Source organism: Anser anser (genome assembly GCF_964211835.1).
Source record: "Anser anser genome assembly, chromosome: 1".
In the NCBI taxonomy this organism is placed as follows: domain Eukaryota; kingdom Metazoa; phylum Chordata; class Aves; order Anseriformes; family Anatidae; genus Anser; species Anser anser.
This window is the reverse complement of record NC_139720.1, coordinates 111204690-111225152: the sequence shown is the minus strand read 5'-3', so window position 1 is coordinate 111225152 and position 20463 is coordinate 111204690. Positions and strand designations below refer to the sequence as shown.

Genomic DNA, 20463 nt, shown 5'->3' with positions numbered 1-20463 from the left:
TTGCCAGTTACTAGGGGTCAGCTCTGCCTAGCCATGCTCAAACTGACCAGTGTTTCACTCCAGCTCTTGGGCATCATTTGAATAACAATGTCAAAATGGGTTGTCGTTTTACTCTCTATTCATAGAATTCTGTCTGTTTTTGCATTTTATTTCACACATATTTATTTCCATATATTTTATTTCAGCTTCTAATTAATGGCTTCTAGCTTGCTGTTAAGCTTGGGGGAATTCCCACTGCTCTCTGCTGTGGTACTAGCTCTTTCATATCCTGGTGCTGGTCCAGAATAATAAAGCATTCAGCAGCAACTACAATATCCCACACTTGTTTTTTTCTGTCTTATGTGTGCTCAGCTGGTATCCTTCTCATAATATGAAGGTTTTTGTTACTCTGGCAGCTTAGCAAAAGTAAAAAAGCTGCAAAAGCAACTTAGTAAAAGCAAAAGAAAAACAAACAAAAATAATGAAACAAACAAGCAAACAAAAAAAATCTTTCATCCGGTCTGATGTCCACTTTCTCCCTGTTTCGCATCATGTGCAGCATTGTCCCAGTCCTAGCAGCAGCAGCATATCTTCTGTGCTGGTGCCTGATATTACCAGCATTGCTTTAAAGTGTACATGACACTTTCATGACCACTGATTATTGGTTAGATAATATTAACAATTAGCTTTTTGAGTCTTTTACACTGCCTTACATATTGGCCTCTTATTCCGTGCTATAAAATTCAGATATGGCTCAAATTACCTTATGGCAGAGGAGACATGGGCTGTCTGTTTGTGAATACCAGTTTCAAAAACATATGGAACATTAAAAACTGCTTGTTAACTGTGGGGAGTTTGGGTTCAACGTTTAAGGCAAAGCAACATAGCAATTCCAGGCAAGTATGTTTGACATAAGGCAAAACTAATTCCCTAAGCAGAGATATTAGCACACCTTACCATTTAGGCTAATTGGCCCTGCTGCTTGCTTGAATGGCTTAATAGTGCTTGTTGAGAATAAGAGGCCAAAACTTGACCATATGCACTAACAAATGTTGTGGTAACTCCCATGTCTTCCTGCTGTATGCTTGTTAAGAAGATTAGTCAACATAGCTGATTGCAAATTTTGCATGTTTGGGGCCCATGTGAGGGGATTTGATTCACATAATGTAAACAAGACCGCTGTTAAAGTAACTCTGTGTTCAGCATGGATAAGATGGGAGAGATCTTGAGTACTTAATGAGAAAGGACTGTTCCTGTGACCCCTATTTCCTTTCCTTTTAAAAGTCTGTGGGAGAGAACTTTAAGGATTAGGCCTAAATTCATTAGGAACATTATTCTCCCAAGTCATTATCAAATTAAACTCTATAGCATGACTCCCAGAATGACTTAGTATGTCTTCTATGGAGACAAACTCTCCTCTGATCCAGTAATTCATGTATCATCAACACAAACTGTTCAAGTATCAGTAATGTTATATCATCTCATGAATACAAAGAACACTGCCTGAGACAAAGTTGGTCCTAGGCCATAGAAAGCCCACAGTATTTTTGTATAGAAAACGTATATACATTTCTTAGGCATTTTGGCAAAAGTTCCACAGCAGCAAAAGACAGACTAGGGCTATAAGCAGGAAACATATTAAAGTTATGGAACGAGCTGTTCTCTTACTGACAGCATCAAGTGCAGAGGGGCATATTTTGGATGAAACTGAGGGGCACAGTCACTGTTCCCACCACATAATGATGACTAAGTTTTGTTAGGGGAGCTGCTGTTGATCAGTTTGTGCATTTTGAACAAGCTCTGGATATGTGGGTAAAATATTAAAATGAAGGTAAGGTTCATGGATTCTGAGGAAAAAAAGGATTTGTCTCAACAGTGCCCAGCATTCCTTCCCTGTACACATCCCCTCTATTCTTACACTTCACCATGGCAAAACGTAGCAACTAGTGGTGGCAAAAAGGCTGAACAGCCTTCAGGGGGAGTAGTGGGAAGAGTCAACAGAGACAGCATCAGGGAGTGCATGGTTGAGTCTCTAGATATGCTTGTCTCCACAGGTGAAACTTGACTACCAATTTCTCTCTCTGAATGACTGTCAGAGAGTCTTGTTAAAAATAAATACTGAGAATTTGTCTTTTTGCTATCAGTAGAGATATGGCACTTGTTCCCTTTCTTAAAGTTGCAAGTGCTTTAGGACACTGGTATAGTGTTGTCTGGCTGTGTGGAGAATGCTCTCCTGCCTGTAAGCCCATGCACCTGTGCATTAAACAAGCAAAGTTTAAGTTGCATGGATTCACCTTAGTGCTGAAACATTAAATTGAACTTGGATAGGGAAACTGAGGATTTGGTGTAGATACAAGTGTACAGGGGTCTGCTTAGGCACCTCTGTCCACCATGAATGCTGCCTATTACTAAGGCTCTGTATTTCCTGCTCGTGGACAACTGTTACAGGCAATCTTTTTCTCCTGATGTGGGGGCAGCTCTTTGATCTAAAAATTTTGCCTATCCCTTTGTTAATCCAGCATACATCCCAGGACTCAGAGCCACACTAGCAAGATGATATTTACCATGTAATTATCCTCTTCCTCCTCCAGTTTCCCCAGCCCCTTCCTTCCTCTGCAGTTCCCTGGCAGGAAGGTATGGCTCATATGGGAAACTAAGTCCTTTGTGTCTGTGGCTGCCTTTTCGTTCTGCATTTGAACAGGCCATGGCATAAAGGGAGGCTGTCATTGCCATAGCACTGCACCAAAACCAGAAGTCCCAGTGGGCTGCAGTGGCAATTCCCCTTAACTTCTTGCCTCAAGGTTGTGTCTCTATGGCATATTTTCCCATTCTGCTCCCTGCAGATGCTTCATTTTTTCCACTTAAAAAAAAAAAAAAAAAAAAAAAAAAAAATTGTACATGGTAAATTTCCAGCAGGAATAATCTCACCAGTTAGGACTTGTGATCACCTGCCTGTTTCCCCACTAAGAAACATTTTAATAGCATCAAAAGGTAGTGGCTGATTTCTGAGTACCAGGATATACAGCACAACAAAAGAAGAATTTTAAACTATAATTATGAGGTCCAAATCTTTGTTGTTAGACCATATTGTTTTTCAAACGGGCTGAATATAAGGCATATTGGTACTATAATCTTATAAGCACACATAGCAGGAATCCTATTTTTGAAGATTGCCCACAGAATCACTGAAAGGTGAAACCAAGATACACAGAATTAATTCCCTTTTCTGCTACTAATTCAAAGAGTGTCCTCCTATGGACAAATGTTATCCACTTATTGGTTTTTATATCTCACACACTTACAGCAGTATTAGGGTAATTGTTTCACAAAGCAGTAAGCCAGCAAACCATTTTAAAAGTATGTCTAAGATTTCTAATGTATTTATTTGTGCATATATATATTTGACATGTTTTTATATATATATATTTAATGTTTCTTTTTTTCTTCTTTTTTTTTTTCTTTTTTTTTTCTTCTTTTTTTTCTATGTCATTGCTGTAAGGGTAAACCCAAGTGTTGGAGTATTACTTAGCACCAGGCACAAAAACCTGATCCCAAGTAATCTGATTAAAGCACATATTTCTCTGGAGATAAACTGATTTGATTTAGGGCCTTAGCTACATGGGAAAGAATATGGGATAAATCCTCTAGGCTCCAGTCCTGCAGGCATTTTCACACAAGTATAATTGCTTGCAGGGGAAAGCTTTGAGTTAGGCCTAAAAGTCATAAAAAACATTTACTTCAGTAACTCTATAAACAACACCAGCCAAAGAGAAATTAAAAATCATCTATAAAAGAATGACACTTATCTAAAGATCAAGAGCTAAATAAACAACTTGTTGGGTGACATCTCTCAGATTAATGATTGGTAATAAAAGGAAAAAAGATTTTAGAAGCTTAGAGTTTCTGGATTCTTTCCACATCATTTTTCTTTTACACATGTTAAATGGAGGCAGATTCACTGGTTTAATATCTGCTAGTGACATTGGGTTTAAATTAATGCTGGTTGTCTACGTAACTTAGAGCAAAATGGAAGTTCTGTAAGACTAACATCTGTGATGACATCAAATCATGTCTGTGATGTAAATCTCAAATAATGTTCTGTGTTTGCTTTCTCTCAGCACATTAGTTATAGTATCAAGTATTCTTGATTTGCAAGCAAATATTATTGCATATTGGATTACTGGGCTTGAACTGTCTGTTTAGTTCCCCCAAATACTTGCCATCACTTATTTTTTTTTATGGTGAGTGGTGTGCTGTAGTGTGGTTAATGTGGATTGTGAAATACAAAAGATGTCTTCCCTATTACTGCATTAAGTTTCTAGCTTACAATCTAATTTTATTGCCAAAAGCTACGTTTACAGGCCAATTATTTTTTAAACACTTTCTCTGTATGAAAAAAAAATAAAAAATTGAGGTAGGATCATTTTTTCTTGTTAAGAGAATTCATTGTTCTTTTCTGTTTAAGAGATTTTAGTTTGAGGAGATTATTTCACAAAAATATAAAATCAGACTGCAAAAAGATGCAAACTCTGATCTTGGCTATGAGTATTTAAATTCTGTTGACTCTAGCATATGTCTATGTAATATTTTTTCTGGCTAAAGGAAAGGCCACCCTCAAAAGTAGTGCTTTGAGCAATATACTGCTTTGATATGTCTAAAGAAAAGTGGATAAGAATTTCTAGAATTTCTAGAAGATTTCTATTACTGGTTATTATACATATATCAACAAAAAGAGTTAGTCAGCAATATTGTATATCCTATGATGTATAATTTTATACCACTAGAACCACGACCCTAAAGATTGCAAATTGGCATAATTCCACTGACTATGGAGAGTTACAACAGCTGAAGCTTTGGCAGTGTTTTCCAATTGTACATTGTATTACAAGTGACACGTTATTTCAGTGCTGAAGTTTTATCATATCCGAGGAATCCCTTTGTACCTGAAGTGGACGGAACATTCTCTCTGTTGTGGAAGTAAACAAGACCCATGAAGAGCTTACTACAAATCATTGTAAATAGTTACCTCAGGTTTATTTTCTTCCAAAGTCTGCTGGTTGCTAGAATATGTGTCACATTATGTGTACAAGAACAGACACTGTGTCGCCATTGTACTGAGTACGTGATTAATAAAGAAGCTTATTTTTAACAGCAAAACAATGTGCTATATTTAGGAGTATACAGATTTAGCCAGATTAAAATGCTGCAGATGATCTTGAGATGACCACAGAAATAATTTTCTTTTTTTTCTGAATGTTGTTTCTTTGGCAATTTAGGTTCATGAGAAAGCCATCAAAAGAAAAACTGTGTATGACCCCTAATTCCTCTTGTTCTTTATGTTGATAGCTAATTATCAATATTTAAGGAGGAACATAAAAGAAATTTGAATAAGATTGATTTAGTTCAGTTGAATGTGATTTTTAGATGTTCTGCTTGAATTTAATCATTTTGATCTTGTGGCTTAGATATTCTTTTTTAATTCATTTATGCTGAGATTGGCTTTTTTTTTTTTTTTCCCCCACACCCTTATAATCATTGTGTCTTGGCCCAAGTAAAACAGATGACACATTCTATTAGGATACAGAAAATTAATTTAGAAAATTAGAATTTTTAGAAAAATTAACCACTTCTAATCTGAATAAAAAAGAAAGTTCAAAAGTGGAAGTAATCAACTGGATAATAAGGTGTCCATCCTTTGTTTTATTATATATAATGTATGCCTTGTGTGCTTTTAGGTGTTATCTGCATGAAGGATGAAAGCATGAAACCATTTTTTACACCCATCTTCTGGAACTGGTAAGGAAGGATGGTAAGTGTTGCTAGATCAAAGGTTTTGTTATCTTTTGTTAATATCTAGACTGAACCCAGGATCCTGCAAAGAAAACAGCACGTGTGCAACTGTTAAAATGAGTTTTGTCTGTGTGGACTTAATTGCAAGATGGTAGGCCTGAAGCTCATCAATGACTCTGAAGTAGCGTAGCCAAACCCTAATCCTAGAGACGGTGCTGAGTATGTGGAATCATGCAAGAAGAATTGTTGAAATTCAACAGAACCTTGTGTGGGCATCAAGAGAGCAACACTGTCTATGTACTGTCAGTGTGTATTAAGTAGCAGGATTGGAGCTTTAATTTGTTTGACTACTCTGCGTAGATGGTACTTCATACAAAGGTTAATATCTAGTTTTGGTAATGTATCACTGTAAAGGAATAATCAAATGACACGGTAAGCATTTTTGCAAATATTGTGAAGCTTCTTGGCATTGGCTTTCATTGGCATTATAGAATTGAAAATCTAATATATCAAAGTAGAAACTATATGTATAAAAATTACTCACAGCAAACCTGTATAAAACCTTCCCTTCAGAATACCACAATTATAGTTGATAAACCATAAATGGCGCTTGGAGAAAAATTTGAAAACATAATGGCTTAAGAATTTGGTTTGTTGTTATTGTTATATTGAAAATTCACAATAAGATTGTAGAGGATTGAACTAATATACTGAACAAAAACTAAAAATTTGCAAGACTTCTAAAATCTTTTAAGAGACTTAATTAGTCCTTAATATAATTTGAAAAGCTTTATGGACACTTTTTTTTCTTTAATAGTAGTGGCAATAGAACTTTTCATATTCTGAAATATTTCATATAACTATGAATCACAGTGGATTTAAAACTCCCAAGTGTCTTTCTGAGTCAAATGTAAGAGTGCTTTCGGCTAGATAAAGGATATTTTATGCTTTTTACTTGGTTATATCAAGTAAGGTTAGGAGGAATTTCATAGCCATATAAATTCTCATTTTCTTCTCTGCAATTCTCAGCATTTTTTTTTAACAGGAGAAACTATTCCTTTTAAGGCAAATTTTAATTAAAGTAAAATGATTGAGCATTTTTATAAAGACTACAGTGTACAGAAAATAGGCAATGCATGAAAAAAGACATGGGTTATACAGATATCCTTTTCATACGCATATATATATCTGTGACAGTTCAAAAAGTTTTAGCTTTAGTCTTTCTGTGTAGAACATATTACATACATAGAGGTTTTGTCATGTTTATAATCATAAACTTTCCAAATGGATATAAATGCTTCATTGTTCTTAAAATTAGTGGCAAGATTAAGACATCTAGTGTTACACTTTCAGAATCAAATCCTTGGTGTGTTAATTTTTCTGTCAAACTAAAAACTGCCTTTTCCATACTCATTATTGCATTTCAACACCTTTTCCCCTAACCTCACATTCCTGCTTGATAATTAGTTGCATACATACAGTGTCCTTTAAAATACACTGTTTGGCACTCTAGGCTGTAAAATGATAGCACCCATCCACCGAAAGTAAATATCTTTTAGAGCACTTCATTGCCAAACAGGAAATGCTACAAAGCCACAGCCATGTAAATGAATTGTTAGAACTTTTCTATCTAGAATGCATCAGTAGTCCCTGTAGCTGAAAGGCAGAACTAATAAAAACAAATAAATAAATAAATCTCAGATTTTCAGTCAGCATTTGATATTAGTAGTGTTTGCATGATCATACTGAACATATTAACTTTTCTGTTTGTTCAAAAATGATGTTTTCAGGACATTGTACATGGTCTGTATTTTGAATAGAGCAATAGTGATTGGTCCAGAGCTCAAGTGGAAGAATTTATTTTATTTTCTATTTTAACCAAGTAATAAATATTGGAAACAATCTATAAGCTTAATTCAGGCAGAGCAATAATGATACTGAATTGGCAGATATGAATACCTGTTCTGGTTATTTAAAAACAGGGATGATGAAAAATGATGACATTCAAAATTCATCAATGATTTCAATCCATTTTTTTAGAGGATTCTAGTACAGTTATCTTACAGCAAAGCTGTCCATCAGTGCAAGAAGTGCTAACTTTTAAATCCAAGACATGAATGGATTTAGATGGTACCCTTAATTGTTTGATCCCCCCTATCTGTAATATATGACACACTGTTAAATCTGATAATGATCTTATTGTTATTTATATAGTATATCTTTTTTTTTTTTTTTTTTTTAGTGAACTTGCTTCATTCATTCTTATTTACCTTTTATATTTCCCTTCCAAACAATTTGAGTCATTTGGAGTTACTGAATGTACTCATTTGAAGCAGTGTGTGCTCGGATTTTCTGAATTCTTTGAGTATGACTTTTAAACAGTCTGGAAACAAAGGTAATCTTTCCAATCAGTCTATTGGGAAAGAGTAGTGATTAATTCAAGCATAACATGACATTCCAGATTTAATTTGTATTTCTAACTAACTCATAGAATAAAAAAAGCTGAAATAGATGTGGAGGAATGAGTAGCCATGCTTGTAAAATCACCTTTCAGTAGCACCAGGCTGGAAATTTGAAGTTGGTGATGGGACAAACCACCAAGTTAGTGTGAAACGCTTGAGCACAAGATCTGGTCTGCACACCACTCACTGAGGAAAGACTCTCTTCCATCTCCTTGAATCATAGAGCAACTCACAGGGAAGATAAGCCATTTGTATATTTCATGTCCCTTGGAGCAAACCCTGACTCAAGAACTGTCTCAGTACCATATACAGCTGTACAGAACCCTCTAATGCTCAGTAGGTGCAGTTACATTGCCCACTGGTATGTTGCAAAGGAGGAAAGACCAAGATTGCACAGCTATCAAACAGCCAGTTATGAACCAGCAGTTGCTGCTTCACACTCCTGTGTCAACGTGCTCCTTGCTGCTTCTGCTCTTGGTGTCATTGCTGTTGGCAATGTTGTTGCTATTATCACTGTTGTCATTTCTCTCATCTGTGCTCAGAGGGACTGATACTCCCGATGGCCTGTCTTTTGACCAAATAAAACAGCTTTGGCCAGGTACTAACCAATACTACAAGCCTAGTTCTTCACATATGAGATTGCAACAGAATACTATACAAAGGCCAAAAGTCTGATAAGTGCACCAAACAACCAGGATTAATACTTTTAAACTGAAGAATATTTACTTAGAAATATAAAACCTGGTTAGTTAATTTGAAGTTCCAGGGCAAGGTAGACACTTTACTTGCTTTTGGGCATGTAGACAGCTGGCCAGTTTTCTGGCCCATTCAGTTCTTTTCTGTGAAGCTCCACATCTGTCCAGTCGATGGAGGCTGAGATGAGAAGGTAAAAGGAAATGTCCCACACCATTTACAATTAAGAAATTACTATCTAAAATCACTAATTTTATTTTGCTTAGGCCCATCTAGGTCCCTTTTTTTCCACCTCACCCAATAATAGCTGTCAGCTATAAAATAGGACAGAAGGTCTGGCTCCACCTTGTCTCAACCCATCTTGAAGACTGAGCTGGTGGGCCTGGAGGCCAGGGACCAGTTCCTCCAGGCAAGCAGAATCTAAAAGTTGTGGTGATGGTGGCTCTGGCACAGTTTGATGACTCTTCCAAGGAGAAAGCCACCACAGACATACTGGAAGGAGATCAAGTGTTTGTGCTTTTATATGAGAGTCTTCAACGTAGGAAATTTGTGGGGGACACTAATAGATAAGAGATGAAGAAGATGCATGCAAGAGGAGGCTCCTGGGAGGTGTGAGGGGCAGTGCAACAGCTGCTTCAACTCTGTGATGCTGTATTAAGGCCAATAATGTGCACTCCCACTCTACTGTATCAGTCATTGCTGACTAATGATAGGTAGTACAAAAAGTAGTAATTTGTCCTTGCCTGATGTCTTATCTTAAACCCTGTATTTTTAAATGAAGAATGAAGCCAAATAGTCTCATAATGTAGAAAAGTTAATTAAAATTCACAAAAACAAAGGGGACAGTATTTACCTGCTTAAACCACAGTCCTGTTGCTATTCATATGAAGTCATACGAGGGAAATGGCCTTTGTCTTTAGTTCTGTAGAACTCTTAACCTTGGGCATCATCTAAGAATAGGATATGCAGAGAGTGATTATTTCTGGCTTTCAGGTCTTTTCTCCCAGAGGACCGATCTTTGTTCTTTTGGGGAAGGAATTCAGTCATCTAAAAAAAAATCCAATAATGACAAGTTATTTGGAGAATATCCACCAGCTTGTTTAGCTTTCTTGTTAACAGATCAAAGAAAACTTATGTAATTTTTATATAACATTCATGTATGCATACTTCCTTTCTCAGCAAAAGTGGTAACATTACCTTGTCATGGTTTACTTTGTTTTGTTTTATTTTAATACTATTGTGTTTAAGAGCCCGTTGTTCCAGCTCGGCTTTTTGAATGTCCTCTAGTCATAAAGTATAGTTTCATGTTAACATGAAAAATTTCTAATCTTATCAAGCTTAGCTTGATATAAATTTTGATATCTGAATGGATAGCATATCTTTTAACTGTAAGGTCTGTTTTAAACCTCACTGGGATGAATGGGATTCTTGCCCCAGAATGCAGTTGCTCTTCAGTTATGTTCTTATAAGTTCTTATAAAATCTTTAAAACTGAAAAGCCCCAGAGACTCTCCTCTAGTTTGTGTGAGTGCTTGATCTTAACAACACTTGTTGAGTATTGTACTGCTTGCTCATTACATACATGCTCAGTTGGCTAAAGAACTGGGTACAGCTGGGTTGCCCCTTGTTCTAAATTGCTTCTTGTCTTATCCCAGAAGAATCAACATCTTTGATCAAAAATGTGTTTCCTGCTGCAATTCAGAATATTTTCTGAAAATCATCAGATTACAATATTCCATTTATGTATGTTCCTTTTCACTGGTTTACTTTTAGGCCTGGGCTCCTACCCGAGTTCCATGTTGCTATTTTATATTTTCCATATTTTTTTGTTTGCAAGTACTGTGTGATCACCATGCTTTTAATGACTTCTCCCTTAAAACTCTACCATAGTTTAAGCATAAATTAGTCATGGCCCAAGACAGATTAATATTCTAACATCATTTCTTGATAAACAGTTTACCTAGAAAGTTATAATGTGAGAATTTTTACTGTTCTGAACTTGTCACAGTTGAGAGTACTACACCTATAAATAATGAAAATAATTTATATTAATGTTTATCACTACACATTTCTTTTTATGGAATATAGAGAAGTCTCATGGTATTTGTGGTGAAAACCTGAATTAGAACAACGTAAAACTGGAAATGAAAACTGTAAGTCACCTTAGCATGGTCAGATTATTTCAACTTTAGGTACTGCTACCTTTTATTAGATATTAAATGTTAGTATTTACTGCAGTTGAACAAGTCCTAATGACTTGGGATATGCTGAAAATGCTTCCAAGATTGTATTTAATGCAGAATTGCTCTACTTCCTGTGCTAACGTTAAAAAATAGCAAATACAGAGAAAATATGAAAAACATTATCTTTCTTCTAGGCCAGATTTTTCACCAAGACTGTTCAGCCATGCAGTAAATACTACTAAAGCATAGAATCATAGAATTATTAGGGTTGGAAAAGAACTCCAAGATCCTCTGGTCCAACCATCCCCCTACTACCAATGTCACCTACTAAACCGTGTCCTTAAGCACCAACTCCAACCTTTCCTTAAGCACCCCCAGAGATGGTGACTCCACCACTTCCCTGGGCTACCTGTTCCTGCCTCAAGCCTGTAGTGCTGAATGGGGCTGTTGTGGCCAAAGTGCAGGACCTGGCACTTAGCCATGTTGAACCACATCCCATTGGCCTCTGCCCATCAACCCATCCTGTCCAGGTCCCTCTGCAGGGCCTTCCTACCCTCTGGCAGATCAACACTACCCCCCAGCTTGGTGTCATCTGCAAACTTACTGAGGGTGCACTCAATTCCCTCATCCAAGTCATCAATAAAGATATTAAAGAGAATGGGCCCCAACACCAACCCTCGGGGAACACCACTGGTGACTGGTCACCAGCTGGATTTCACTCCATTCACCACTACTCTCTGGGCCCGGCTGTCCAGCCAGTTTTTAACTCATCAAAGCGTATACCTGTCCAAGCCATGGGCTGCCAGCTTCTCCAGGAGAATTCTATGGGAGACTGTGTCAAAGACCTTGCTGCAATCTAGGTAGACTACGTCAACAGCCTCATCCACCAGGTGAGTCACCCGGTCATAGAAGGAGATGAGGTTGGTCAAGCAGGACTTTCCTTTCATGAACCCATGCTGACTGGGCCTGATCCCCTGGTTGACCTGCATATGCTGCGTGATTGCATTCAACAAAACCACATCCTGATCCAAATCACAGAATGTTTTGAAGTTCACTTGCCCCAAAGAAAAAGCCAAAATATTATAGACAGTGAATACATTAACAGTTGTTTAAGGTCTGTTACATATAAAGTATTGCAGCTGTTGTCCCTGTAAATGTAAGTAACTTCCAGTTCTATTGTACTGTTATGCATGGCATTATGCAACAATTTGGAAAATTCATGCTAACTGTAATAATGTACGTTTGGCTTTTTTTTTTTTTTTTTTTTTTCCCTTCTATTTAGAAGGAAAGATCCTTACATGTATTTCTATTGAGAAATAAGAAGGTCCATATGTGTATCAATGAAATAATTTTATTGAATTAAGGAAACAAAATCCTTCCAGTGTTTAAATTCTGACAGACGTGTATGTCTCTCAAGTGCAAAGAACTGGAAAGAGGGGAAAGAAGAACAGAGCTTTTCTGTGTCTACAGAGGTATTAGTTTAAGACAAATATATTTTTTTTCTAAAAGTCATTTAAGATTAATACTCAAGAAGTTGTTCTTAATGTGTAAAGTATCAAGGCAAAAATGCCCATTCTGAAAATGATGGTCCTGTTTGGCAAATTCTGCTAAACTTGAGGATATGTGGCACATAAGATGAAAAATCAAGGTGCAACAGAGGACCAGATATTCAGCTAGCGTTATTGTTAATAAAGAGATGTGAATTTTCAGCAGCTCAGGATCTAGTCATCTAGTCCATAAAAATCTGTCAGCTTGCATGTGAAGTCAAGTGGCATTCTTTCCAGAGACTTTAGTAGATGTTGTGGCAAAGCTCAGTGCTAAACGTGCAGTGCTTTCCAGAATACTGAAATGTGGAAAAGAGGATAATTTGCTCACTGAGTTGCCAATTTTGTAGCTAGGAAACAGAAGTTCTTAATGAAGGATACAAAAACTAAGTAAAAGCTGGAGTTTGAATTAGCAACAAAATTGTTGCAAAGAGTTTAGAGTTTCAGTCAAATTTGGACAAAGTTCTGAGCCGGCAAACCTCAATTGTGATGATATCTTCTCTGTAGCTATTGCTGGGGACACCTGTAACTCCCATTAGCTTGAGGGGGATTTGTATGTGCTTAGCACTTCTCAGAACTTGGACCCTGATGGTTACACAAATCTTGTATTCTGAATTTGCAGAGTCACAAATCTGGAAAGAAGAAATTTTGACTATTCTGGTCTTTTTGGGTTCTGGTCAGGCCAGAAATACTGAAATAATGGATTTTCCCATAATATTTCATCACTTCAGCTTCTCTTCCTATTCAGAAGCAGGAAGTTCAACAGTATTCTGAAATGAAAAAAAATCTTTTAGAAATTATCCTGCCATTCAACCCTAATTCAGATAGGTTCTCCTGTCTTTCTTTGACTCTGAATCCACAGGTCTTACTTTCAGGAGTGGACCATTATTCCTGGGTCGATGTTAAACTTACCACCAAAATTCATCCACTAAGTGATATTTGCAACCATTTTATGATAAAGTGAATATACTATAAAACTGAAGATTTAACATGAAGATTTTTGAGGATCAAGTTGTCAGTTCCTGTCTGTGTTCCTTCCCATGAAAAACTTGATATTTCATTCTTCTTTCTCACCCTTTGCCAATCTGGTATGGGGATATTTCTTTATATCTAAAGAGCCTTGGCTACCAAGGGACTTTTTTTTTTTGTTTGTTTTTCCCAGTTGTATTCTTTGGAAGCACATGAATAGTCAAAAGAGCAAAGGTTGATAAAGGGAGTATAATTCTTACTTTACTAATGGGAACTAGAGTCCAGACCATCAACGATTTCTTCAGAGCCACACAGGAAGTTCATGGAACAGTTCCAAGAACCCAAACTAATGCTGTAACCATAAGACTATTATTGTTTTCATTGACTGTGTCATGCAATGTCTTCAGAGTATTTGACATGCCATTATTCAACTATTTCTCTATATTTTTTCTAATAAAAATCTACATGCATGCTATTTCAGAAGAGCTGCAGAGACGTGCCCAATAAAAATACCCAGTGGCATGCTAATGAACATTGAGCCAAGTTATCAAAAATTAAAAGCCTACCCACCATAGAGAGTTTAAAGTACATAATATAACTTTCATTACATATCTTGTAATGCCAAATTTCTTCAGAGGAGCCATGGTTCTAATTTACTCTTATTTAAGCAAACTGCAAGGAAAACCACAAAATTCCATGAACTTCAGTGAAGTGCCCCAGGGGGTATTTGGCACATTACCACTTAAAACCTATTTCATTCTCAACCCCCTGAAATTCCAGCAACTCTTGTTCCATTATGAAATATTAGCATTTTCAGCCTGTGCATCTTTGTGGAACACTAAGAGAACCTTATGAGTATGATGGAAAACTTGTCCCCTTTCTCTGAGACTTTCTGGAGTCATCACAGCCTAATGTCATTCCCAACACGTAGCCCTGTAATGCAAAAAAAAAAAGGTTAAACTGTTGGTTTCAGTTCTAGGGGCCTGGAAAACATTACTTTCAAGGTAGCCACATGTCAAACACCCATGACACATATATACTTCCGTATGTCTCTTGCCACTAGACCCTAGCTAGGTAAAATTATAGTGAATAACATGAAATCTTTTCTGTTTTATTGGGTTGGCTTTTAGAACACACCTAACCTTCTAAAGTTTTTTATTTTATTTTATTTTATTTTATTTTATTTTATTTTATTTTATTTTATTTTATTATTTTATTTTATTTTATTATTTTATTTTATTTTATTTTATTATTTTATTTTATTTTATTTTATTTTATTTTATTTTATTTTATTTTATTATTTTATTTTATTTTATTTTATTTTTTATTTATTTTATTTATTATTTTATTTTATTTTTAAATTATTTTATTATTTTATATTTTATTTTATAATTATTTTGCATATAAATGAAATGAGAAATTAATCTAGTTTTAACTAGGTTTTGTAGTTCTTGTTTTTGTTATTAGTGGCAAACTAAGATAACCGTAAAATTTAACTATTACACTTTAAACACTAGTGTATTGGATAAGCAATATCTTTTAGAAGGAAAGATTCTATAGAGCTGTGCAACTTATTTTCAATGACCTTTGCTTGACTGTCTTTTTTTTTTTTTTTTTTCTTCAAGTCATCAGGTCCAAAATTTTAAACTTAGGTAGCAAAAAGTGTATATCTAAACGAATCTGAAATTTTTATTTTTTTCATCTTTTTCTTTAATGTTACAAACACACACACATGTGTATATTTTTCCATAGCTGTAAAATACTAAAGTAAGAGACCACTTTGCACCATTTAAGTTATTACCTTCACTGTGCACGTCAAAACCTCAGGGAAGCATAGAAATTACCTAAGTATAGAAAATTATCATTTTAAACACTAGACTCTTTTGTATTTGATTTTATATGCAGATGTGCAGCAGTTCTGTAAACTATGGAAGTCCTCAGAACTGTAAATCTCTCTATGGTACCCATGGGCAAGGCTAGAATTATGAAAATTTCAGAATAAGTATTTTTATTTTGATGTCGAAATGAGCAGAAAAAGCTGTAGGCAGAAACGAGTTTGCATTGTTCAAAATACTTAATGGTGTTTAAATTGTGTTGAACACTAGGATCAATTTGATTGAACTCTAGATTTTTGGCACAGGTGTGACAGATCTGATAAAACATGCAGGGGGAGGTAGTTAAGACCAAACATTCTTCTGCTACCTTTTTATTTATGTAGAGAAAGGATGGGATTTCTTAAGTCTGTGATGATGGTGAGAATGCTGTAAAAATGCGACAGGTTTTAAATTACAGTGATCTCTGCAAATAACATATTCATGCAAAATTTGCATCTGTAACTTTGAAAAGGTAGCAGAGGCATTAAAGCTATTTTTGTTTTGTTTTGTTTTGGTTTTTTTATTTGATAAGAACTAGGAAATTAAATTGAAATAAAACAGAATTTGGAAGGTAGTATTCAAGGTGGGAGGCAAATGTTCAGGTTATTTACTTCTCTCACTTCCAGCTAACTTTGAACTCAGGAGCAAAAGGGAGATGAAGGGATTGTATGACTTCTGGCATTCAGATTTTTTAGGAAAAAATCATAACTGGAATTACGGAGAAATTAATAGTAGACAATGTGGTCCTGAATTTATTTTTTGGCGGGGGAGGGTAATCTTTTATTTAATTGTGATATTTAAAGTCTAATCTGGAGCAGTTTTAATTTAGGTGTTTGAGGGTGTTTTTTAACTAAATTATTATTAATCTGCCTCTCTGAATTTCAAAAAGAATATAGCATGAACATTTTAGATCTGTGTCATTTTGTGTTATGTTTGTTTTGTTGCTGTTGTTTTTTAAGCTCAGGTTTCAGTGTCAATCTTATTCAAAAGTTTGTAACAGCAAATGAGTATTCACTGAATCTAAAGTTTCTGTTGGAGCTTTTAATTTCACATTCTTAATTCTACAAATAAATTTCTCTGTCATAAAATTTTAGTGTTCTGTTGCTTCTTGGCAGTTCCATGAAACAATTTTTTTTTTGAGATTTTTTTCTTCAATTCATGTCTGATTAATAACTATTTTGAACTGTGTGTTATGCTGAAGCATAGTTTTGTTTTTTTAAATCCTTCAGTCTAAGAAAAATGTTTTCCAAAGCATTGATACATTGCAGTGGTGCTACATACAAAGTGCTTTCTGACACTCATGTAATTACTCAGTAGAGATGTTTATGTGTGTTTGTGAAAGAAATATTTTTCTGTGTCAATTAGTTAGAATTCACTTTAGCATCCTGTAGTAGATCAGTAATGACTTATGTCAAAAAGAAAATGCCTATCTATAGAGCAGAAACTCACGATTTTATTAAACTCTTCTTCTCAATTCTGTCAATTCATATCTCAAATCTGAAGTGTAAAATGGGAGGGCTATTCTTATTTCTAGTGTTTAATTGAAGATCCCTGAAATTCATTTAGTGAAGTTGCATTGTAACAGATACATCATTTTACTTCCAGTGTTACAAAATCTTTAATTTTGGTCTTAATTTGCCTGTTTGTCTGTTCAGTGTTCTATAGACAAAATGAAGCTACCTTGTGTCATCCATGTCAATCTCCTGAAAATCAATTCTCACTGTTATGGTAGGTTCCACTGGAGTAAAGGCAAGAATTTATTTATGCCCTTAGCAAAGGACTTTGACTCAGACTACAGGTTGAAATAGGCTCACAGCAGGTGGCTATCAAGCCAAGCTTAAATAAAGTGGTTGTGGATAATAAGTAGTATGAAAGACAGAAAAACAAAACAAAACAAAACACATATTATTATTATTTAGTGTTTGTTATGAATATTGATGGGGCTCTTCTGTCTAGCTCTTCGAGAAGTTGCCAGCACTGCAGTGACTAGTAGCACCAGTCAGATGGAAAGGATACTCTTTTTTTTCCTTTTAATAATCTCGGCTGTAATATTAAGAGGCTTTAAACATAAAGAAAGTCCCCATTTTCTCCTACAAATTTTTCCTTCAAATAAGCAGGTTGTCTCCAACCACTTGGGGGCAAGTTGGCTCGTATTCTGGGACATGTGGATTTTATAGTTTACATAATCCACACATGTCTTCCTGCAAGCACAGGGTAGAATGATATCTTTTAATTTGTTTGTCTGAAAACCAACCAGTACTGAAACAGTTAGAGTGCTCCACTTTGTTTCTCTCTTGTGTAATCACTTTTTTAGTAACTCCAGTGAACAGTCAATGCTGGCTTTATGCCAGGGGACCTTTTTCAGCACATCACAGCTGATTTTTTTTTTTTTTAATAATATTTGAAAAAGAAAAGCCAAAACCAAACACTCTCTGGAAGTAATTTCTTTATGCCGTTTGTATAGACTAAAACACCCCAAGTATTTTTGTGGACAGGTAACTGAAGTTGGATAACTTGAAATATTTCTTCTAGGTTATTTTCCATAACTGCTAGTTTCCTAATTTCTTTCTTGTCCATGTAGATTGTAGGTTATATGTCATAGTCATAATCATAATCATAAAGGCACAGAAGCTGTCTTTTCCTATAATATTTTGCATGCTTGTGTTTGTAGCCTCTTAATGTTAATGCAGATTAGGACTCACAAGAAAGCAACCTTTTTTTTTTTTTTTTTCCCAATACTCTCATAGAATTTGAGAACAATTTCAAGCAATACTTACTATAGGACTTAGCAGCAAAACAAACAAACAAAGAGATTTTCCCATATTTTCCTCTAAGATCCATACAGATCAGTTAGATTTTGCTTTTTGCTAGCTGACACTGGTTAGACAGGATCCCAAATTTTATTATGAATGACCTTTACTGCTTTGCTCTGTCTGGGCTTTCATTGCCAAGTCTAAAATCACACATCAGAAAAAGTAGGATTCTGAATGTGGATAATTTGACGCCCAGGATAAAAATAAGAGCTTTCTATAAGTAATGAGGAAAACACACGGAATCTCTTGTTTGCATCACATTTGTCAACATAACTCCTTGGTGAGCAAAAGCTTGGCAAAGACTGAGGGCAAAGCAGCAGGAAAGAGCTCTTTGCTGATGTGCATAGAGAGGTTATACTTATCAGACAAACATTGGGTAGGATTTCTAAGTGTTAAGAGAATATCATGGTGAAGCATTTCTGAAGAAGACTGGACTGTTTTAAAAAAGTTAATGCATTTGTGATGATTTGGGTGATATGGCTGCTGACTACTGTGGCTGCTGGAACCAACTGGAGTATAGCACTTATGTGAATTAGGGTCTGTAATTTCACCGTGGGCAACTCTTTGCCAAACAGTTCTTGACTAAGCCTCTCCACTACAAAAGGGTGTAGTAGTTTTCAAGGGTGGGATGGTCCTGCATTCCTGAAATCTTTGCTTGGGTCAGCTAAATCTCTGACCTGGTCATTAGGTACCAGTAATCAGTTAAATTTCTAGCTTGTATTTAGCCATGTTTCCATGGAAATATGCATAACCCTACCATCTGTGTTCCAAATCTGATTATGTAGAGGTAATCATTGCTTATAACATTAAATCATTAGTCCTTAGAGACATTACTTCTGGAGCAACAATCAGTATATTTTTCTGCTCCTGTAAGGTTTTAAAATTTCTGAATCTCGATGGAAAGAGTGGTAATAGATATTTTCATGGAAAATATATCACAGAATCATAGAATGGTTTGGGCTGGAAGAGACCCTTAAAGATCATGTAGTCCAACCCCCTCTGTCATATCCAAAGATATCTTTCATTAGATGTTCAAAGGGTGCTCAAAGACCCTTCCAACCAGACCTTGAACACTTCCACTGTTGGGTCATCAACTTCTCTGGCAACCTGTTCTAGTGCCTCACCACTCTCATCATTCCTTATATCTAATCTAAATCTAGCAATTTTTCAGCTATATCTTCTAGAAGTGTACACATCTTTCTTAATGATTATCTGAATTTTGTTAAATTATGGCAGTTAAAAATTGATACTGTAGGATACATCTGTTTCTTTTTTGTTGTTTTTGTCCTTCCTTCCTTCCTTCCTTCCTTCCTTCCTTCCTTCCTTCCTTCCTTCCTTCCTTCCTTCCTTCCTTCCTTCCTTCCTTCCTTCCTTTTTCTTTCTTTCTTTCTTTCTCTTTCTTTCTTTCTTTCTTTCTTTCTTTCTTTCTTTCTTTCTTTCTTTCTTTCTTTCTTTCTTTTTCTTTCTTTTCTTCCTTCCTTCCTTCCTTCCTTCCTTCCTTCCTTCCTTCCTTCCTTCCTTCCTTCCTTCCTTCCTTCCTTCCTTCCTTCCTTCCTTCCTTCCTTCCTTCCTTCCTTCCTTCCTTCCTCTTTCTTTCTTTCTCTCTCTCTCTCTCTCTTTCCTTCCTTCCTTCCTTCCTTCCTTCCTTCCTTCCTTCCTTCCTTCCTTCCTTCCTTCCTTCCTTCCTTCCTTCCTTCCTTCCTTCCTTCCTTCCTTCTTTCCTTCTTCTGTTTTCATATTGTAATAAGATGGTTTCCAATCAATTTATTGGCAATAGGTAGAAATAACAATAAGTGTTTTAAGAACAAATGGTTTATTTGAACTCTCTGTGACTTTACCTAAAATGTCGTACCTGGGTCTCTTAGATACTGCAATGCAGCACATGAGAAATACCTTTTTGTAGTCACATTAAAAGTGTAATGTGGTTTTCACAGCTATCTATCACTGGGATGTTTAGAAACATTAAAGAAAAGAATACATGTGCTTCTGAAGAAATGAAATAGGCATACAAACCACTGCTCACTTCCTATATCCACATTATGTTGCAAAAGTAGTATAATCAAAAAGGCTCGATCAGAACATCACTTTTTCATGACTTTTTGCCAGCTCCAGCTGTTGCAGCTGGAAAGGAATGAATTACCTTGGAGTTTTCTTTTC

At 35.7% G+C, this 20463-nt stretch overlaps 1 long non-coding RNA gene across 1 annotated transcript in view; it reads left to right on the top strand.

Moving 5' to 3' along the window:
• Positions 1-20463, top strand: part of LOC310898408 — a 54382-nt gene that overhangs the window by 3369 nt on the left and 30550 nt on the right. The window contains exon 2 of the long non-coding RNA XR_014583278.1: positions 5715-5788. This is a non-coding gene — a long non-coding RNA (uncharacterized lncRNA). The remainder of the gene's footprint in view (positions 1-5714; positions 5789-20463) is intronic.